General features: G+C 42.1%; 1 protein-coding gene across 1 annotated transcript in view; it reads right to left on the reverse strand.

The window, feature by feature from the left end:
• The window catches only part of LOC125720156 (interferon-induced protein 44-like), a 100,538-nt gene extending 95,099 nt beyond the window's left edge, over positions 1-5,439 (reverse strand). Inside the window, exon 1 of the mRNA XM_048995326.1 lies at positions 5,431-5,439. The gene's annotated coding sequence lies outside the window, so the exon portion shown is untranslated. The remainder of the gene's footprint in view (positions 1-5,430) is intronic.
• Positions 5,440-24,163: the final 18,724 nt, after the last annotated feature.

Below are 24,163 nucleotides of genomic sequence, written 5' to 3' on the forward strand. Positions count from 1 at the left end.
ACAAAAAAACGCATCAATCGGCAACAATAACTGCAAGTTGCGAGCATGAGCATCTATTTTTTGTTGCTCCCAACTGTACCGCAGCTAATTAGTTACCCCGACTGTACAGTGTCGCACTCATCTATACTATGACTCATGTGTCTGTCATTCGCCCCCCCCTCACTCACTCACTGTCACAACTCACTACTCAGTGCAGCGCAGTTTATCATTGTATGCGGACCGGTTTATCGTCTGTTACATGCGTATGTGTCTGTGTGTATTTAATTTCTTTAAATCATCACAGGACTGAACTTTTTAAATACATACTGTATTTAACTTCAGACAATTCTGTAACTGTAAGTTAAGTTTTTTTGTTGTTTCGTTGTAAAACATGATTATTAGGTTTGTAATCTGTAAAATTATAACATAGTTTGACATTTAATAGGCTTTGTATTAACACCTCCCATTATCCAATATTTTTGCTTATCCGACGTTCTACTGGCCCGTTTATGTCGGATAAGCGAGACTCTACTGTAATTAAATCCAGATAACTCGTTAATCCAGGTATGAAGAACAGCTCCCAGATGTAGAGCAAACACCAAACCAGAATATCACCCCTCCTCTCAAGTAAGAACATTATATAAGCACATTTAGATATTTCCTGCTGTAAGATCAATCTTACACCAGGAAATGAAGAGCTAGACAATCACATTACCTGCAAGGTCAGGCTGGTTGTCATTTCTCCTGCTTCAGCTTGGCTTGTAATGTTGCCACGGAAGATCGAGTTGATGGAGTTGAAGAAGCTCGACTTTCCAGCAGCAACTGCACCAATTAGAAGAATCCGAACCTGAGGCACTGAAGCAATAGTGGACTTGTAATCATGCAGGTATTGCTTGAGATCAGTTTGTGTGCTAAAAGAACAGACATTGGAATTGGAAATTAGTCAAAATTAGTCAAGGAATTTACACAATCCCATATCTAATATCATATTACTATAGCCTCCTTTTACATCTCATTAGTCATCTGCAACTGAATCCACTTAATAAAGTAGTATGCATTCTTGTTAAAAAGTGTATATTTATTTATTAATATTTTATTTACATGTGCTTTTAACCAAAGTTATGCAAATTTGAGAAAGCAAGAGTTAAGTGCCTTGTTCAAGGGCCCAATGGTGACATCACTTTGCTGAACATAAGATCAGAATCTTCAGAATCTTTATTGCAACATAAAATTTGCATTGAAACAGCTTGCTACAATTTGAGACACCATGACAATAGACAATTAATAATTACTGTAGGGCATAAGCAGACAGATTTAATATAAGGCAAAATATGCATAACAGAGATGCAAGGTAGGTAATAAATGCAGTCATCAGCTGGTGAGCTAACCTGCAGTGTTAAACACTGCCCAGTGTTTAAGTGTGTTTGTGTTGGAGGAGGTTATGAAACTCATGCCTACTTTAAAAATATATGCATAAAATTATGATGCTAGTAAAAAATAAAAAAACAAGTTGTTGATTATATTGGATAAAAACGGGCTTCAAACCTATGGTCCCACACAACATTCCTCCATGGTTTTTCAAGGAGCTTGGGTTTTTCCTCCACTCTCACTGGGGTACTGTTCCCACTTCCCATTTTCCAAACACCAGCTTCCTGACCTGTTCAACGAAAGCATTGTGTTTTCATTATCGATCCACCAGTCCCTGGAGATATTGGGGTTAAGGGCCTTGTTCAAGGACCCAACAGGAAAAATACTGGGCCGATCAAAGGATCTGAACCAGCAACCTAACCGACTGAGCCACACACTGACCCATTACCCTTTTGCATCAACCTTTTTAACAATATGCTTTATAAATTTTCAATATAACATACTACAGGTGGCTTTGGAGTAAAATGTTTCTTAAATGGACTTTTACAGTGCTTGAAGTAGGGAAAATCGGGAGCCGTTACTCCCCTTGTTATCTTTTACTGTTACTAGCAAATCACGAGAATCGCCGACATGCTAGAAATGTTGCCGGTTCTCTGAAAAGAATGACAGAGGTGCCGGTCCGGTCTCTCTCTGAGCAGCCCACTTCAAGCACTGCGTTTGTACTTATACCTACTATACCTAGTACACTCAGGGCTGGTCCTCACTCATGTGGCGACCTGGGCAGGCATTACCGGCAGTGCCCCCCCTCCCCAATGCGAACTCCAAAATAAATGCAGAAACAATAAGAGTGAAGAGATCAAGATGCTGGTGACTAAATAGTGCCTAAACCAATCCACAACATTAAAGAAAGGCCTTTTTTTATGTATTATTTTTAAATTTGAATGTCAAATTGAACAATAAATTAACTTAAAGATATTATATAAGATATAACAATCTATTTGACAAACGTTTTACTTTAAAGTGACATAAGATAACTTTCTTTATTTTTAAATAATAGCGAAGCATTTCAGGATGTTATTCTAATTGTTCTAAATCTCTGAGCCATACAAGTTGGAATGCTGGCCTTCCTTAGCATTGTAATCTGAATTGCCTGTGTCTGTGTGAGCCTGTGTGTGTGCGTGTGTGTGTGGAATAGGTTCATATTACACTGTGGGGACCAAATGGCCCCAACAGTGTAAGAAAAACCTGTTTTTTTCAGATCTCCAGAAAGATCTGTGAATGCAATCAAATAAGTACAAATTCCAAAAGTCTTGTATTCCACACAGGGGCGCTGCTAAGGATTTTGGGCCCCATGAAAAGAATCTTGACAGGGCCCCCAACACAGTTTATTGGGGGCTTCTCTGGGCCCCCTCTCAGTCATGGGCCCCGAGAAATGTCATCGTTTACCCCCCCTTTACAGCGCCCCTGATTCCACATGGAGCAGCCATCACCAGGACCAGTGGTGAGTACCCCGGCAGCAGGGACTGATCAGGACTGTAGGCGACTCGGGACCCCATGGCTGCAGAGGACTCGTTGCTGCCCGAAGCATTTCAGGGACTTTGTGGGGGTTCCGGTACAGTTAACCCCCTAGGAGGGGGGCAGTGTGGCACTGAGTTACCGGCAGGCAGCGCAGCAGGTTGGAACGATGTCAGCCTTGTAAATCGCATGTATTGTAAAGTACTGTATAGCGTTACATATTAATCGACGTGTGTATGTGTGTGTGTCCACCATGCCTGTTAGGAGTATGCACATCAACGGGCACTGCGGGCAGTAGGAGTTTGTTGTGCGTACAACTGACACGGGTGCAATAAACGCCACCTTGTGGTTGAAACCAGAATTGTCTCAGTCTTATTAATAAGCAGCATAGCTCGGTTAATAGCTTTTTTGATAGTAACGCAGATTGCTGTGGTTACAACACACTATCTTTTGAGTTGCTTTAACGTAAAACGCACATCAGATGGATTCTTCTGTTTTTATATCTTGTATATTGAAATTAACTGGTTATGTTAATTATAATTGCTCTCTGGGGTAATGGATTTCGACAACGTAAACTCACTTTTTCCAAACTATCTTGAACCAATTCGAACGTTTTCATAGAAAATTGTGAAAGTAAAAGTAAAACTTCAAAGGCATTTATATAGACACGCAGATCACGGCAGTAAGGGGCCATACTTTTAGTACGTACGCACATTTAACCGATTTTTTTTACCCCCCTCCCCCCGTACGCACACATACCCCCTTTTTTTACCCCCTCTGCGTACGTACGCAGGCACGCATGGGCGATCGTCAGTCGACTTATGCACTGCTTTTTGGAGCTACAAAAGTTCCTGTTAACTTTAGGGATAACAGAAGAATGATGTCATGAGATTTACTGTAATAAAATCACTTTCAAATTAAACGAAATGCAACAAATAAGACTTCTTTAATTCTTATACATGTAGTATTTCAGTCGGCACTTGGAGGAATAAGCTATAAGGACTAGCGTATTCCTCAAAAGTCGGCATAAGCACGGCAGACGCACTTGTCAAGAATTCTGAAAGAAAAACTTGGTTCGCTGAACAGTTAACGTGCTATAATGGCGCTTGAAAATTTGAAATTACATGAAAACATCGAATATGTATGTCAGGCGAACAGTTGTTACAGACATTAATAATAATGGTTAGTGTTGCATGCCTATAATTCTGCTTGCGTGTTGATTCGATGTTGATGGACTATCCGCCGGCCGGCCGGCTGATGATCGGGAGATGAACTAAAGACGTTTTGAGTTATATGCACGTATGAAATGCAATCCAGCAGGTCAGGTATCCTGAACGAAACACTTAATTTTGAAATTTCTCAAGTTGACCCCCCCCCTTCAGCATACGCACACGTACGCAAAATTCTGTCAATTTTTTAGACCCCCCCCCCAATTCCATGCGTACGTACTAAAAGTATGGCCCCTAAAATGAAAGTAGGAGTTCAAAGCATTTTATATAGTCGCACAGGTAATGGTGGCCACACAACTGTTAATGAATATTTGATACTGAAGCAATTCTAATTGCTGAGTTACCTGACTTAAAAAGCTGTCCTATAGCCTGATGCAAACATAAAACAATTACACCATATCGTATAAGTCGCTTAAAAGTAATACTACCGTCAAATAGGTCTAGATTATTCTATTTTGTATCTGATCTTATAAAATAAACTAATATGCGTGAATTATAACAGGGCTCCGGGATAATGGATTTTGCCAACGTCAGTTTTCCTACTTTACAAAGAAAAAAATTTACAGTTGGTATATGTAACCGTTACTAAATTGCTAGAAAGAGTTAATATATTAATACAGATATTGAAATCTTTCCACACATCTTTAATTATGAACTCCCCAGGAATGTCCATCCATCCATTTTCCAAACCGCTTATCCTACTGGGTCGCGGGGGGTCCGGAGACTCGAACCCGGGTCCCAGAGGCAACAGTGCTAACCACTGCACCACCATGTCGCCCCCCCCAGGAATTGGTCATAGGCACGAGGCTTCAGCCAAAGACGATTCAATAAAACATAGTTCAGCGGGACTTTTCACAAAACCAATAAATGAACGAGTTATATTGGATTTCTTACATTTTGCACGCTATTGAAACATACAAATATTTGTATAAAAAACTCGATCACCTTCTCCAAACCACATTCGACCGCCGTAGTTTTTACAGACAGTTGTGGAAGAAAAAATTCAAAAGTATTTTATATAGTCACGGAGGTTAAATATAATAAGGATATTATATAGTCACGGAGGTTAAATAAGGATAAAATATAAGTACATCTGGAATTTAATAATATTATTATACAATTCCTAGAATAAGTTCTATTATTAATACAGATTTTGAAATCGTTCTACACATCTACATAAGTTCCTTAGGTATAAAATGATTAGAGAACATCACTGACAGTTCCACAAAAGAGCTTAAAAAATTAGAAAAAAATTACAGAATGACCAAATTAACGAGTTATGGAGTTTACTAGCCTACAGTTTATACGATGTATAAGTCAATTTATTTAACAAACTCACCTTTTCCAAACGACCCTCAAAAGCTACAGTTTTACAGACAAATGCGAAAATGAAAGTAGGAGTTCAAAGTTTTATATGGCCACACCATAGTTCATGAATATTTAATACTGCAGTAATTCTCATTTCAAGGTTACAGTGCAGTTACTGTCAGGTTGCGCGGTAATCGGTGGGCAGACGAGCGGGTAGGAAGCATGCAAGGAGGCGAAAGTCGGGGGAAAACTGGGAATTTAATAAGGGGCAGGACAGAACGGAAAATGGCTCAAGATTTACTGTCATATCTATGAAGTGCAGGATGCACTAAAATAAAATGAAGTTCTTGCTTTCCCATATTGCAAAAAGCCAGTCATATACTATCTGAAAGACGAAGTCCTAGACAATTTCCAGACAAAATTTAGTCAATTGTACCAATTTCTAGTAATTGCACTTTGAAATCTATGGTTCTAGGTGGATTTGCTTATATGAGCCAAGTTTGACAGGACACATCTCAGATCTTTCTCATAGTGCATGAACAAGTCTTATACCCTCTAACAGGCAACGTCCCAAGCTATTACTAGACAAAATTTGGTTAATATTCACTATACCATTTTCAAGAAAAGGCACTTATAAATAAATAAACACGAATTTCATAGTTTTTAAGCCAAGATTAACAGGACTTAACTCAGATTTTTCCCATACTGCATCAAGAAATATTCTTGTGGTTAAATATGAATTTTTAGCTACAGATCAATAATAACCAAGACACAGGTGAAGCTGATAGAGAGTATTTATTGGTACACTGGGCGGGGCCTAGGGGGCGATGACGTCATAGGTGGAAAACACTTCAGGGTAACAATTTATTATACGAGTGATTTCCATCCATCCATTTTCCAAACCGCTTATCCTATTGGGTCGCGGGGGGTCCGGAGCCTATCCCGGAAGCAATGGGCACGAGGCAGGGAACAACCCAGGATGGGGGGCCAGCCCATTGCAGGGCACACTATGGGCAATTCAGCGACGCCAATCAGCCGCAGCATGTTTTTGGACTGTGGGGGGAAACCGGAGTACCCGGAGGAAACCCCATGACAACATGGGGAGAACATGCAAACTCCACACACATGTGACCCAGGCGGAGACTCGAACCCGGGTCCCAGAGGTGTGAGGCAGCAGTGCTAACCACTGCACCACCATGCCGCCCCTACGAGTGATTTAAAAACCCAAATCTAAAACATCAGCAATTCATCACATGTATATGTTTTACATAAATTAATAAATGTCTTAAGAATTTGTAAATGATTTGTTCATCATTGACTACAGGATTAGTAATCATTTAGGAATGATGTGTTTATGATTATTTCCCCTATTAATCATTAAATTTTTTAAATAAAAGTTTTTGCAAATGATTAGTGAACCCTTACCTACATGCTTATAAATGTCTTATTAAGAATTTGTGAATGATTTGTTCACCATTAATTACAGGCTTCTAAATGTCTTACTGTGATGTTGTAAATCATTATTTAATGTTTAAGTAAAGGTTTACAGTATATATTTGGTATAACTGAACATTATTATGCTACAAAAGTGTTACGAAATATTTTATTGCAATCAAAATAAAGTCAGGCAATTTATAACTCTCATACATTATACTGTTTGCTACATGCTTTGGCATTAGGCTGTATAAAACATACATCAAAACTGATAAAAAAAACAATACAGTTTGAAAATCCATCAATCCATCCATTTTCCAAACCGCTTATCCTTCTGGGTCGCGGAGGGTCCGGAGCCTATCCCGGAAGCTATGGGCACGAGGCAGGATGGGGGGCCAGCCCATCGCAGGGCACACTCACACAACATCCACTCACACATGCACACCTATGGGCAATTTAGTAACTTGGTTTGAAAATCTTAACTTTAATAAAAACAAGTAGAATGTATATACAGGTTTTCCAAACACAAAATCAAAGTTGAAAACACATTCAGTTGTGTAACTATGCAGTCAGAACACATAGCTTTGATTCATCAGTTTAACTGTTGAAACTTACTTTTATTTTTAGAAATGTAATATTTAAGCAATATTCCTACGAGAAGGAGTGCAGTTGTACTCCAATATATCATGGCTGTGATTTGGTCATAGGCACGAGGTTGCATGCTTTTATACAGTTCATGGAGTAGCATTTATAAGTTGACAGTAATAAGCCACAGCAGTTAATACTTTGATTATTTAGTTATTTAAACATTTACGGGCCTCAGGAAAGAAAATAGTTCCCAACAGCCAGCTGTTGACTGTTGCCAAGCAACACAAACACTCAGTCCCAACTACTTTGCATCATATAATAATAAAAAAAAATACATTAACATTTCACTGCTAAACTGGCGCACATTTACCAGAAGCTCCTGCTAGCACCTTAGATAGCTGAAACCATTCAGTTGCATGGTTTTTAATGTGTAAGTCCCTAACTTAATGAGCAACTATGCTTTTGGGAAATATGCTTTTATTTTTTAATGTTGCATCGCAACTTTGCATCTTCCATTTATGAACAAACAGAGAACAGAGAACATTGAGGTTGCAGCTCCTCAATCAGTGTAAACAAAACCCAGACATGTCCTCTTGTTTATGGGGGTATTCACATGTTTCTTGACCCAGTAACAATTGTGGGATTATCATATTGTTATTCTCATGCCCAGCTCCTCCGATCCTCCTGTGTGCCACACGCCCGTCATTAACCTCATGTGAAATCCCGATGTTACCAGGTGTTTCTTCTTGTTTCCAGTAAGTCCTGTGTATTTAAGTCCACGTCAGAGTTTGAATATTCATTTTGGTCATTGAAGTCACCGATGTTTGCTGAAGTCTGCCGTTCGTGTACCTCGCTCTGTTGCTTTTCTCCAAATAAATACCTTGTTCCTGACACTCCGTTTCCCGGATTCTTATTCTCCTATCCTTGGTCACCCGACAGTCGTGACAGTTATCATGTTAGGGTTAGGGACAGTTATGATGTCCGAACAGCGGAAATCTTGGCTGTCTTCAAGCGACAACTCAAAACTTTCCTTTTTCAGAAATACCTGAAGTAGTACTCTGCATTCTTACTCAGCTCTTTTCCGTGTGTGTGTGTATGTGTACAAAAAGAAAAAAAAAGAAAAAATTTGTTGCACTTTCTCAACAGTGTTCGGATAGATGGTATTCATAGCCTGGGTCCTTATTGAGCTAGTATCGGAAAAATTCATCGCAGCATCTTGAAGCACTTATGTGAGTCGCTTTGGCTAAGCGGTCTGCCAAATACTGTAAATGTAAATGTAAATCATATGAATAGCGTTATCTGCAAATGGGTGGGCAATCAGGAAGGCTTTGTGACTTAGATACTCGAGTCAGTGACTCTTGTTCTTTTTATTCTCCTTTCAAAGCTCAAAAATATATTTACTTTTTTTCCTATATTCAACCACAGAAAAAATGAAGAGACCACAGCACAATTTTTTGTTTCACTCTTTTCTCAATTGATGGGTGTTTGTCTGTGAATAATATACATTTTCTGCAAACTGCAGTCTGGTTCTTCCCTGTTTCTCATTAATGAAGCGCTTCTTCCTTGCTTTGCGGGACCTCAGTCCTGCTTCCAGGAGCCTGTTCTAGGAGATAGTTCAGGAGCCTGATATTAACTGTCCTAGCAGTGCACTTCACACCTGCACTTAATGTTTCCCACTCCTTTTGAAGGTCACTTGATGTCATCCTATTACACATGAGAAACGGAGTCGGATAAGTTAGCGGTCATCTCTGGCATTAGAGTGTCGCTTAATTCCGCCGTCTACCTGGCTGGTTCCTCGTCATTCCCAGTGTTTCCTGCTTCAGCTTATTCTTGTGTACTGCTGTCTTTGAAATTTTGAACCTGAAAGCGTCCTGCTGCTCAGCGTAGCCTTCAGCCAGCAGAACCACAATTAAACCATCATTTAAAAATGCAGATTCTTTAAAATATAGAATGGCCTCAAATTTTTTTCATGGCTGTATATTTCAAAAGTAGATCATTCAAGATTTCTGGATGTGTTTTCTAATGTCTGCATAATATAGTCATAATATAGTATAATAGTATTTTAGACTGTTTAGCGAGATTCCTGTTTGATCCCAAAGGGGGATAAGCAACTCAGAGGGACAAAGCTTAAGATATGGTTTTCAGATACACCTGTAAAGAGTGATACACCCATCACTGCTTAATCCCAACTGGAGTCGTGGGGGAACCAAAGCTCATCCCAGGAACAATGAGCGCAGGCAGGAACCAAACCTGGGCAGTCACCGACAACACACCACAGGGCATACACACTCACGGGGCCAACTTAGAGTCACCAATCACACTAGTGAGCACAATTTTGGACTGTGGTAGGAAACCGGAGCCCCCAGTGGAAACCTACACAAAGAAGTCCTACATCCGACCCAGGGGTCAAACCAAGAACCTTCTTGCGGGAAGGCAGCAGCACTAACCTCCACGCCACCATGAGAATGATACAGCTAATGTGCACTCATGGAACCCCTCTTGTCCAATCACTTTCTTGGTTGGAACTAACTGTTATATAAAAACATTGAACACTTCCCTCCCCTTTCAACAGCCCTATAGTGTATTTCTTGGACATTTTAATCTCAAGTAACAGCTGACTAATAACACCTTCAGGGCCTGTGTAAATGGTTTTTGTCGTAGTGATGCCGATGTTTATTCTATTCCTGGGGGGGACTCCAACAATGGAGACAGTGGTGACTCAGTCTGATTATAGTGCTGCATGATGAGCCCCTAGGCAGAGTATTTGTTTGCTCCTGGGGGGCAAACAAAAAACATCTACCTTATGTGCCAAGGCACGTACTGATGCACACACAACCTGCCATTTTCTCTGCCTATATGCAGTGATTAATTTGTGCTGGACCTCAGCTCTGGGCTCGGAGTCGTCTGTGCTCCACCACCTCAAACGCGACACCCAATAGAATTAAACTTAAGATGCCTTTGAGTTAAGCTTTGGAATAAATGCAAATTGAACTAAAGAAATGTATATTTATAAAATTGCTTGTCTTGTATGATTTTTTTGACAATCATCTACTTCAATTAGTATGTTTCACTTACCAAACTTTTGAAAACCACAGTCCATTCACAGAAAAATCAAATTTTTAACACTTAAAATAGATGCGCAGTATTAGGAAGTTGATAAGCATAATGCCTAATCTCCACTATAGAACTGCTTGAAACTTTATCTAGACAAATGCAAGGTATAGCAGAATAAGACAAAGCTGAATTGGGAGACGTCTTACGCATTTATTACTAAGTAGTACTAAGTATTACAAAGTAATACTTATTACCTAGGACTGGGTTCAGATAGAATTCTCCCATCTGCAGTCAGATCCACTCTGATCCATTGACAGAAGATGTTTGTCTAGCTACACTAGACTAGTAAATTTAGACATATAACAAATATGAATAATATAAATGACATTTAAGACATGGACATAAAGACACAGAAAGAAATACAGGTAACCAGTAAAGGAGGATGGCTAAACACTCTTCCAAAGTAAGGTGCTCTAGCTCCCTTGAGGACTTCAGACTGGTTGCTCTCACTAAACAAGTTTTCAGCGCACAAATACCTTTGCTGTTCACTTTTCTGCAAGAAGCCCACGTCCTGTGTCAGCTTCTGAGTAGTATGTAAGCTGTTTTAATAGACTATTTCCGGGTAATAGAGTTGAATGAGTAAATATTTGCATTTAAAAAATTCTCCAGATCCAGTGTCAGGAATTTGATTAATTTTAATCTCTCAGTTCTGCCATGACATCTCCATGAAGTCACCTCTGAGCAAACAACCGTCAGGTACAGAGTAACTCTATTTATGATCTGTTAATAAACCATGCAAAATGACAGAAATATCCAAAACATTCGTGGAACTGTGCTGGCAAGACCTGTCTGGAATGTCTGACCTCTTATTGTGAAATTGATACTGCAACTTCACAATAGACTTAACCATTCATGTCATTGATGTCATCTGTCAAATACAGGACAAGATCAGCTGTTATGACAAACCCATGGAGGTCTATTGCCATGCCAGTCAGCAATATATCTGTAATCTCTGTACGATGGATGAACATAGAGACCAAGTCTCAGCCGGCAAAGAAACTGGGAAACCCTGCAAGTAGCATTTCTTTAAATTACCTTAAATTTCAACCCAGTTCTTGAAAATTAAGCTGATTTACGCTTTTCTACAAGAAGACAGAGATGTGTTCAAGACCATCTGTTTCGAAATCAAAACAAGATCAGGACTCATCCAATCCAAGACTAAGTCAAGATCAAAACCTATCCCAACCAAGATGAAAACAAGACCAAGACTTGAAAATTCAGATTCAGAATTCAGATTTTTCTTTTTTTTGATACAGTGCACCCATATTGGGGTTATATCTTCATTTATGTACAGTGGAACTCAATTATATTGATCACAGTTATAGTGATCAATTGTTTATATGCAGAGGTGGACATTTCATGTTCAGAAAGTAAAAATCCAGATCTGGACTTTGTTTCAACGAACCAGCTGTGTATAAAGAGTCACAGTCGCAGAGTACTCACCTGAAATGCCCGCCTCTGAAATGCTCGCCTCTGCATATATGGATCAAAAAGCTTGGAAGACAATCATAATTATACAAAGGCTGTTTAAATAATTTGCTTATACTAATCAAGTAGTCCGCTTACAGTGTTCATTTTGGGTCTTTTCACACATGACAACATACGGAAAAAATTAAAACTACACAAATTCTTTTTTTTTTTAACTTTACCTTGATAGCCCTACTTTACCTTGTGGTAACCCGTCTGATTCCGCCTAACTACCTGAGGCTAATGCATGATGGGGAAACATGAAAACATGATGGGGAAAATGAAACTCATTTTCTATCAATTATGAAAATAGACCCATCGAAGTATATGACAAGCTGCCAAAAACTAGCCATGAGATGGAAAGGCAAAATTAGAATAAGCTATATTTTATGTACAATTTTGTACTGTTGAAGTGTCGAGCAGACTGAGGAATTGCGGCAGTGGCGAATGAAAACGATGAAAGGCGGACTGACACAAAGCTGTTTTTTATGTTATTCCTTAAAGCGACCGCACAACAAGCTACAATAACACGAAAGCCATGAATGACAGGGAAACACAAGGAAGTTACACCAAGGATAGTAAGGTACACACATGGTGGGTAATTAATTTTATGTACAGTACTGTACTGTATTAGTGTATTTGAATTATACATAGTTCAGTAATTTAATTTGTACAGTACCGTAATTTGAAAAGCGTTTGAAACAGCTGTACTGTATTTTGAAAGAGTCCATAAAATTCTGTAAATAGCGACGCTGTCCATTTTATTACCTTATATTTATGTAATAAATATAAAAATGTCAATTAGATGGTAATCTGCCTGAGACATAAAGAAAAAGTGAAAAAAATTGCTTATAATGATCAACGGCTAACTGATCAATTTCATCCAGACAGACATCAATATAAGTGGATTCAAATTTAATTCCAAATGACCCTATTGTTGAAAAACGTCACACGTTACGTTCTGGAGGCTTGTTTTCTGGGAGATCGGCAATGTTAAATGAGAATTCATATAAAAGTTACAGCAAGTTCTATATAAGGTCTATATCATAAGAACATTACAGAACAGTAAAATTATTACGCAAAAGAAGCAAGTAATTTAACATTATTTGTAAGTGTATGTAAAGATAAAAATGAAAGAGAAATGCTTGATATGAACACACCATTATAAGCCAACATCAAATACCTTATCAAATACATTAGGAGTAACATGAAAAAAACTCATCCTTTAACACAGCCAAAGTAACCTAGCCTACGCTTATATTTAACATATTTCATACAATTATCTTTACTGCAAACACTATAGCAGGTCACTGTTTTGTAACGTTTTTTTACAGATAAGGATCATAGTTTTGTCTTTCTGCATGATTACACGCATACAACGTGAATCTGAACTGCTGTTAGTGAAGTGAGCAAGTGCGGTTCATCAGGGAGGTATGCCTAGACTATGGATTGCTTTGTTGTTCCCCGTCGGAACTCCCTGAGCCGACTCTGGCTCCTACTAAATCAGCACGTAAAAAGAAGCGGGAGAATCAGAGAGACGGATTCTCCGGAACCCCAGCTGGAATCCGCCATGAACCCCACTTGCTTCCCTGTGACAAAACCTGAGACTTACCTCACAGTACTCCTCCTGGCGATGTTTGTCACACCAGGGTTGCCAGCAACTACTCCTCCCGAGTTGTCGTCCGACCTCCCTCCTGTCGTTCCAGACAGATCAGTGCCTGAAGTTTCCACTACTCCATCCGGGTCAGCGCCTAAGGTCCCGCTGCTCCATCCAGGTCAACAACCAAGGTCCCTGAAGCACATCCTTCCACCATATCCGTACCTGTTCCTGTGACTCCCGTGCTTGTCCCCGAGGTTCCTCCCGTTATCCCAGAGACGCTTTCCCCTGTGACACCTACTGTCCCAGAGTTTCCCATTGCTGGACTTTCAGTATGCTCAGTCTCCATTGCTCTAGTCCCTGTTGTTCCCATGTCCATCCCCGAGCTACCTGTCCCAGCTCCTGAGATGCTTCGCCCCGTGACACCTGCCACACCTGCGCTTTGTCAGTCCCGGTCCTGTTCCCAGGAGTCCCAACTCAAGTTCATGAGTTGTTTGCTCATCTGACCACCGCTCTTCCTTTCTCATTAGAGGAGGAGGAACTTGAGCGGGATCCCCTAGGGATCACCCTGACACCAGCCCCATAGCAAGTTTGGTGAGAGTCAAAGCAAGCATTGCTTATATATGGCTCACATCCCTAGAGTTATTATTTCAATACCTTTTGGTTAGAATCCTCTGTAGATGATACATTATATGGACAAAAGTATTAGAATATCTGGCCGCGAAGCCAGATGTGGCTTCCAATCTCTTCTATTATTCTCAGATAATATTCTGTTAGATAGCCCACATAGATTTAGGTGAGGTAGATCCTATTTAACAAAATTACTTGAGTTCTTTGAGGAAGCTACAAGAGAAATTGATCACAAAAAGGCCACAGCTGTGATCCAGAAGGTCTTCTGCTTATGAGAAAGACCTTGGTGTGTATGTTAATGCTTCCATGTCCCACTTACATCTCTTGCTGTGTGGAGTTTAAGTCAAGGGAGGTGATGCCTTACCTTGGTAAGACCCCATCTAGAATATTGTGTGCAGGTTTGGTCACCATACCTTAAGAAGGACATTGCTGCCTCGGAAAAGGTTCAACGTAGGGCTACAAGAATGATTCCTGGTCTTAGAGGAATGTCTTATGAGGAGAGGTTAGCTGAGCTGAATCTGTTTAGCCTCGAGCAAAGGAGACTAAGGGGGGACATGATCCAAGTATATAAGATTCTAACAGGTCTGGATGCTGTTCAGGCAAATGGCTATTTCAATATTAGTTTAAATACTATAATTTGTGGCCATAAGTGGAAATTAGCGGGAGAACATTTTAAAATGAATTTGAGGAAGCACTTCTTTACACAGCGTGTAGTTAGAGTGTGGAATAGTCTTCCTGTTAGTGTAGCGCAAGCTAAAAGACTGGGTTCCTTTAAATCAGAGCTAGATAAGATTTGAACAACTCTGAGCTATTAGTTAAGTTCTCCCCAAACGAGCTTGATGGGCCGAATGGCCTCCTCTCGTTTGTAAATTTCTTCCCAAAGGTGGTTTGATGAAGTTGACATCAGGACTGCGTGCAAGCCAGTCAAGTTCCACACCAAATTCACCAAACCATGTCTTTATGGACCTTGCATTGCGTACTGAAGCACAATCATGCTGGAACAGAAAGAGGCCTTTCACAAACTAGTTCCTGCAAAGCTGCATGTATAGAATTGTCCACAATGTCTTAGTATGCTGAATAATTAAGAGTTTCTTTCGCTGAAACTATGTGCCCAACCCCTGAAAAACAATCTCATACCATTATCCAACTTCCACTAAACTTTACAGTTAGTACAATGTTGTCAGGCAGGTCTGTGTTCTGGTTCTCCTGACATCTGTCACACCCAGACTTGTCCATCAGACTTCCAGACGGAGAAGTGTGATTCATCATTCCACAGAACAGAGTCTAGTGGCAGCATACCTTATACCACTCCTTCTGACACTTGGCATTGCAAGGTTTGCATGTAGCTGTTTGGCCATGGAAACCTGTTCCTTGAAGTTCCCAATGCACAGTTTTTGTCCTGGGGTTAATTTCAGAGAAATTTTGGAATTCAGCAATTATTGAGTCAACGGAGTGTTGGTGACTTTTACACACTATGTGCCTTTGCACTCAGTTGTTACTTTATCCATCCATCCATCACTCTAAGTTAGCCAACTACGGGGCTAACTTAGAGTCGCCAATCAACCTATATTTCAAGATGGCGCCCCCCGTGGCAGATGTGTTTGCTCGCTCCGCTCTGAAATGCCGCCTTTTTCTTGTTTTTTGTGTGTTTTCTATTCTTTTTGTACTGGATAAGTGTTGTGCACTGCTACCTTATAGCAGACAGACACTACTAGACATTGGCAACTCCCACAATCTTTTGGACTTTACTGGTTTTATACCACCGGAGCTTCAAGTCATTGTCTGCCCCGGCAGCCACTGCCACCACTCCCAGGAAGGCCCCGAAGTCCAAGTGAGCTCTCCCCAGGAGAGTGCTCCGGAGACAGCGACGGAAGCAAAGCAAGGGAGGGGGGACTCCAGGCTAAAGGCTCGAGCTAGTAGACCACCAGTACCCAGCCTTTTACTAGCTATGAGCCAAGATCACAACACAGCGGGAAATAAGAGAGTGCTGCGCTCTTATTTTCACCGAGACATGGCATTTGGACAAAATTCCGGAATGCGCCGTTCAGCTACAGACTAACTCTGTACACCGTGGAGACTGGACCGCAGCCTCCGGTATGGCTAACGGGGGAGGTGTGTGCGTAATTATCAACAACTTGTGGTGCAGAGATGTACAGACTGTCTATAAGTACTGTTTGCCAGACGTGGAGTTTTTACTGCTGAAATGCCGCGCCTACTATATACCAAGGGATTTCTCAGCTGTTGTTTTTGGCTGCTGTTTACATCCCACTGCGATCTAACTCCACAGCAGCACTTGCCAAACTCCACGACGTCATCAACGTGTTAGACACAACTCATACAGATGCTGTTTTCATCGTCGCCAGCAACATCAACCAGTGCAACATATGGGCTGTACTTCCCAAATTTTACCAACACGTGGACATTCCCACCCATGACAAGAACACCTTGGACTATGTTTACAGTAACATAAGGAACTCATACAGGGCTGCACCCCGCCTCCACTTTGGACAGTCAGACCACATTTTTCTGTTCATGTACCCGGTTTACAGACAGAGACTGAAACAACCAAACCTTGTCACCAAGTTTGTGAAAGTATGGACCCCAGAGACTGAGAGCATCCTGCAGGACTCTTTTGCTCAGACAGAATGGGATGTGTTCAAAACTGCAGCCACTATGGAAGACTATTCTGTCAGTATATGCAGGACTGTGCTGAGTACGTGACTGGGTACATTAGCACTTATGTTGACAATATCGTGCCCACCACACAAGTCAGGAAGTTCCCCAACCAGAAGCCCTGGATTAACAGTCAGGTATGACACATGCTGCGTACTCGCTCTCTTGCTGGATGGCTTCTATTTTTCTGCTTACACCAGGCGGATGTGGCAAGGTCTGCAGCACATCACAGAGTACAGGGCCACCAAGAGCACCACCGGCTTTTCAGGCAGTCTGCTGGATGATCTCAACACCTTCTACACCAACTTTGAAACCCCCAGCCACAGCAGAGAGAGGAGGCATGCATACACCCAGACCTCCCAGACCACCCGGCCCCTCTGCCAACAGTCTCAACAGACCAGGTACAAAAAGCACTGAGGAAGATCAACCCGTGCAAGGCAACAGGACCAGAAAACATCCCTGGACGGACCCTCAAAGCATGTACCAATGAGTTGGCTGATGTTCTCACCTCAATCTTCAACCTTTCCCTAAGCCAGAGCACCGTTCCCACCTGCTTCAAGACCACAACCATTGTCCCCCTCCCCAAGAAAAGCGCAGCCACCTGTATGAATGACTACAGATGTGTAGCACTCACTCCAATCATTGTGAAGTGTTTTGAGTTGGTGGTGCTGGCCCACATCCAGAGCAACATCCCAGACACTCTGGATCCCCTGCAGTATGCCTACCGGCCCAACAAGTTCACATCAGACACCATCGCTGCTGCCCTTCACTATTCCCTCTGCCACCTGGAAAACAAAGACTCCTACATCAGGATGCTCTTTGATTACAGCTCTGCCTTCAACATGGTCATCCCCAACAAACTCAACCACAAACTGACCATACTTGGCCTGCACCCCACCCTCTGAAACTGGCTCCTGGACTTTTTCATTGGCCGACCTTAGTCTGTCAGGATCGGTAACAGGACTTTAGCCAGCATCACCACGAACTCTGCCATCCCACAGGTCCTCAGCACCATCATCTACACCCTGTTCACCCATGACTGTGTTGCCTCCCACAAAGACAACATCATCCTAAAGTCTGTGGATGACACCGCAGTGATCAGTCGCATCTCTGGAGGGGACAAAGCGGCCTACAGGAGAGAGGTGGCCGGTCTGGTGTCATGGTGTGAGGACAAAAACCTCACACTCAACATGGACAAGACAAAGGAGATGATAGTGGACATGAGGAAGAGGAGGAGGCCTCATAAGCCACTGTTCATCCAGGAGCGTGAAGTGGAGAGGGTGAGCAGCTTTAAGTACCTGGGCATCCACATCAGTGAAGACCTCACCTGGACACTGAACACCATGCAGCTGGTCAAGAAGGTTCAACAGCGGTTGTACTTCCTGAGGAGGCTGAGGAAGTTCGGTATGTCAACCAAGATCCTCAGCAACATCTACAGCTGCATTGTGGAGAGCACATTGACCAGCTGCATCACCACGTGGTACTACTGCTATGGACTGTAAACACCTGCAGAGAGTGGTGAAGACTCCGCTTGCCTCTTTGAAGAGCAGCTACCACCGCAGAGTCCAGAAGAGAGCTGCCTCCATCCTCAAAGACCCCACACACCCCCAACACGGACTGTTCACACTTCTGCCCTCAGGACAGAGGTACAGAAGTGTAAAATCTAGAACCTCCCGACTCAACAACTCCTCCTTCCCCACTACCATCAGACTCCTTAACAGCTGACAGGAGTATGATTAATGGACATCATCACCTACCTCATACTGTACTTTAATTTTTTGCACATTAAGCTTTTTTGCACATTACACTTCAAAGTATTTATTTACTATTTTTCTATTATATTGTACCTTGGCATTTTGTGTGGACAGCAAAGAAAGAATTTAATTGCACTGGGAAATGCACTTTTTTACTGTACATATGATAGTAAACGCTTTGAATCTTGAATCTATCGTGTACACTTTAGGACTGTGGGAGGAAACCAGAGCTCCTGGCAGAAACCCACACGAACATGGGAAGAGCATGAAAACTCCACGCAGAAAGGTCCTATGCCTGACCCAGGAATTAAACTCAGGACCTTCTTGCTGTGAGGCAGCAGCGCTAACCACTGCACCACCCCCTCTGTTACTTTTTGTAACTCCTAAATGCTTCCATTTTGCAAGAATACCACCTACAGTTGGCTCAGTGGTGGGTGAGGAACTGGACAACGTGGAAACTGTGAACATTGTCCAGACTTCAGTCCATCATGGACAATGTAGATCACCCACTCCACAGTGTGGTGGATGAACTGGTGACTTATAGATAGATATTATTCCAAGCATTTCTGTATGTAGCATAGTCTATTCATATTGTGGTTGTTTTGTTTCTACGGATTTCTATTTAGATTTTATTTAGACTTATTTTATTTTGTTCTTGTGTCTCTGTCTCTCTGTCTTTGTGTGTTGTGGAAGTCATCACATAAGCAATTTCCTCCAGGATCAATAAAGTTTTCTGATTCTGATTTTGTGAAAGCAGGGAAGAAGATTCCTCGGCTAACTTATTGCAAAGGTGGTATCCTATGACCGTACCATGCTTGTATTCAATGAGCTCTTCAAAACGACCCAGTCTTTCACAAAAGTTTGTAAACCTGAGTGCAATGCTAGTTGCTTGATTTTGAATGTACCTGTGGCAATAGATCTGAATGAAACAACTGAATTCAATGACCAAGAGGTATGTCCCAAGAGGTATTGTCGCAACCTCATGTGGACCACGCCTACCTAGTTAACCCCGTGTGGAATCCTTCCGTTCACCCGCTGTTTTGCATTTCCTGCTTGTAGTCCTGTGTATATATCATATTTGGTTGCTGGAATTTCCCAAGGGAAATTCTTTGAATACCTTTTGGTCAGAATACATTGTAGATGATACATACCAAATATGATGGTGATAGGATCAACATCTAGGACTAGTAAACAAAAGTAGGTTTTTTAAACAATTCAAAATAGCAGAAAATCCAATATGGTTGTCATGAACTGCTCGTATGATTCTTGTGTGTGCCACGCCCCTCATTAACCCCGTCTGGAATCCCTACGTTCACCAGCTGTTCTGCGTTTCCTGCCTTCAGTTTTGTGCATTTAGTCTGTGTTCAAGTCTGTTTCCCCAGTCCGGTCATTGACGTAGTTTTCGTTTGCATGTGTATTTGCCTGAATAAACCCTGCGTTCTGGATTTCCGTCTGCCCAATCCTGATTCCCCGCTCCCTGCTCGCTCGCCCCACAACATTGATGTAGTTTTCGTTTGTATGTGTATTTGCCTGAATAAACCCTGTGTTCTGGATTTCTGTCTGCCCAATCCTGATTCCCCGCTCCCTGCTCGCTCGCCCCACAACATTGATGTAGTTTTCGTTTGTATGTGTATTTGCCTGAATAAACTCTGTGTTCTGGATTTCTGTCTGCCCAATCCTGATTCCCCGCTCCCTGCTCGCTCGCCCCACAACATTGATGTAGTTTTCGTTTGTATGTGTATTTGCCTGAATAAACCCTGCGTTCTGGATTTCCATCTGCCCCATTCTGATTCCCCGCTCCCTGCTCGCTCGCCCCACAACATTGATGTAGTTTTCGTTTGTATGTGTATTTGCCTGAATAAACCCTGCGTTCTGGATTTCCATCTGCCCCATTCTGATTCCCCGCTCCCTGCTCGCTCGCCCCACAACATTGATGTAGTTTTCGTTTGTATGTGTATTTGCCTGAATAAACCCTGTGTTCTGGATTTCCGTCTGCCCAATCCTGATTCCCTGCTCCCTGCTCTCTCGCCCGACACGCGATCATTACAATGGTGGACTTTACTGGCGATGGTTGCACTGAAATTGAGAAAACTCAAGGATTCAAAGAGAAAGTTTTAAGCAAAAATGCACCTTAAAATTTGGTCTGCGGGTAATGGTGTTGAGATGGATGGATTGACCCAGATTTGATGACTGTAAACCTTGGACTGTCCTGTGTCAAAGTTACAAATTTGATCAAAATCCAGTGCGGGGTTCTATGGGCTGCCACAGACTCCCATGGTAGAAAGATCAGTAATAGTACAGTAAAATTCCCTCGTCTCTTCCGTCACCTCCCCTGAGGCGCGCTCGGAGACCCCGCCTTTGGGGGGGGGGGGGGGGGGGTTCTGTCATGCCCGGCTCGTCCGATCCTCGTGTGTGCCACGCCCCCTGATTATCCACGTGTGCTTTCCCGATCTGGCCCAGCTGTGTCCTATTATTTTCGCTCAGTTTTGTCTATTTCAGTCCACGTCTTGCCCTGCTTCTTGTCTGTCATTGACGTTAGTCAGTGCTAGTGTTGTTCTTCCATCCTGCCCTTCCCCTAGCCATCTTCCCCTTTAATAAATCCCCATTTTTCCCGACTTTCGGCTACCTGCCTGATCCTTCCTGCCCGTCCGCAACCCACAACTCTAACAAAACTCTTCAGTGCTGTTAAATTTCCATTTTTAGTAGAGAGTCCAAAACAAACATAGTGCTCCCACTACATAAAGTAGTAGCTTCCATACGTCACCGTAATCCCAACAGGGGTCACCGGAGCCTAACCTGGGAAGAAGAGACACAGGCAGGACCTAAGTCTGGGCAATAAACCACAGGGCTCACACACTCACGGGGCCAACTTAGTGTCAGCAATCAACCGATCATGCACACTTTTGGACTGTGGGAAGAAACCGGAGCCCCCAGCAGAGCATGCAAACTCCACACAGAAAGGTCCTATGCCCAAACCAGGGATCAATCCCAAGACCTTCTTGCTGTGAGGCAGCAATGCTATCTACTGCAGAACTGTGCCAGCCATAGCAGTAACTTAAAGGGGCATAATGTAGATAGTCTGTATTTTAAAAAGCTGTGGAAAATGAGAAAGCAATTTGGTATGCAAAGTGCATAGCACAGTACTGTTTGGTTAAGAATTGGTAATAGACCTTTTATGGTATCGTTCAGGCTAGCAGACTATTAGTAGGGTGCCTTTAACGGTGCTCGTTATTAGCGGATTTTCACATTCGTGGGGATCTTCTGCTCCTAACCGTCAGGAATGTGAAGGGATTTCTGTATTTAGTGCCCCTTCGTAAACTCACACCTGACTTCATGTAAGAAACAAAGAGTTGGTTCCGGTAATGGCGGCTTGCTGAGAAGACGTGCCCACTTCTGCTCCGCTATTTTTCTGTAAAATCCTGAATAATACTCATTTATTGGACGTTGAACAAGACCAGTAGTGATGCCTCTCTCGCAAAAGAAACTTAAAACCATTAGTAGACCGACTCAGTCGAAATTGTCTAACTTCACTTCTAAGTCGAGCTCCGAGGCTAGCTGTGAAGCTAATGTTAGTGGTGAAGATAGCGAGAATAATACCAACACCTGTCAGGTGATGGAGGAGAAAATTGACAAGCCAAATGAGAGGGGAAAGACGGTCGAAAGCTTAGACGCAGTACTGGCGGCTATTGCAAACTTGAAATCGGATTTTTCCTCCAAACTGGACGGTATTTTGTCAGCAATAGAGACTGTGAGGAAGGATATTAATGAGTGTGCTAAGCGGGTCGGTGAGGCGGAGGCCCGGATATCTGCAGCAGAAGATAGTATCACCACCTTGGAAGCAAAGGCACGGACTCTTGAAAATAACAACAAAGATCTCGAAGACAAAGTGCTGGATCTGGAGGCCAGATCGCGACGTTCTAACTTGAGACTTGTTAACCTGCCCGAGGGCGCGGAAGGAGAGGACGCGTGCGTCTTCTTGGAAAACTGGCTGCCGGAGGCTCTGAACTTGGCACCGCTACGCACTGCTCTGACGCTGGAGAGAGCTCATCGGATCGGCCAGAAGAATACGTCAAACACCGCTGCACCGAGGACAATGATCATGAAGTTCCTAAATTACAAGGATAAAATGACCGTGATAAGAGCTGCCAGGGCAAAGGGACAGATTCTTTTCAAGAACCGTCCGGTGAGATTTTATGAGGACCTGGCGACTGGTGTACACAGAAAACAGAAAGAGTTTAACGCCGTGAGACAACAGCTTCGCTCCATGGGGATCCGGTACGGCATGATTCCTCCCGCGCGACTGATAGTGACATACAACGGAAAGTCTCGCATCTTTAACCAGCCAGGTGAAGCTGAGAATTTTGTGAAGGCTCTGAGGTCAGAAAGTGGACTGGGTTGAGAATGTAATCATTGACATGCTGTGTGTTGGCATGAAGGGATAATTACTGAGCTTTAAGTTTTAAAAGAAGAGTGAGAGAGAAAGGCCAATTTGTTATATTTGTTTATCGGTCCAGAGGCTTACAGCTACTATTAGTAGCCTAATTTTCTTAATGTATCCAATAACGAGTTTTTCTGTTTATGTAGCGGGGTGGGGTAGGGGGGAAAGGTGTTTAGGCATAGTCGGTTGATCCTCACTTTTGGGTGGAACAACCTTTAGCTGTTAGACAGGTATCAGTATATATAGGGGGAGGGAAATGGGTACCAAAGTTCAAGTTAAAGGGGTATGTTCAATACTTATTGTTGTGGGTGTAGTTTTTGACATTCAGATGTTATTTGTTTCTCTATCTTTTAATATTTCAAATGTGTTGGGAAGCTCATTTAGTGCTGTGTGTTATGTCTGGTGGAATAAGAATTAAAATTTCTTCTTGGAACTGCAGAGGACTACAAAAACTGGAGAAGGTAAAACAAGTAATGACTAGGGTGAAATCTATGCACTCTGATATCATGCTACTTCAGGAAACACACCTGTTGTCTAGTCAAGAGGCGAAGATTAGGAGGAGGTGGCAGGGCAGTATATATTCTGCACCCTTCACCTCTCAGGCAAGAGGTGTTATGATTTTGATCCACAAATCTATACCATTCCATGTGACAAGGGTTATTAAACACAAGGCGGAGAGATATATTATTTTACAGGGCACACTTATTACGGAAAAAATAATCCTGATAAATATCTATGCTCCAAACATTGACGACCCAAAAATTTTTTCATAATCTTTTTTTCACAGCATCATCTCTGTCTGGTAGCTTTATTATAGGAGGGGATTTTAATTGTACATTGAATCCAGAATTGGATAGGAGCTCAGGTATTGATTTCTCGCATCCTAAAAGTAGACAAACTATTCAACATTTTATGAAAGAACTTGATCTGAGGGATATTTGGAGGGATATGAACCCCAAGGTCTTAAAATACTCCTGCTACTCAAATACACATAAATCATACTCGCGTATTGATTTTTTTTTAGTTTCTGGCAATATGAGGTACAAAATAAAGGATTGTCACTACGATA

This window comes from Brienomyrus brachyistius, chromosome 24, assembly GCF_023856365.1.
Source record: "Brienomyrus brachyistius isolate T26 chromosome 24, BBRACH_0.4, whole genome shotgun sequence".
NCBI lineage: Eukaryota > Metazoa > Chordata > Actinopteri > Osteoglossiformes > Mormyridae > Brienomyrus > Brienomyrus brachyistius.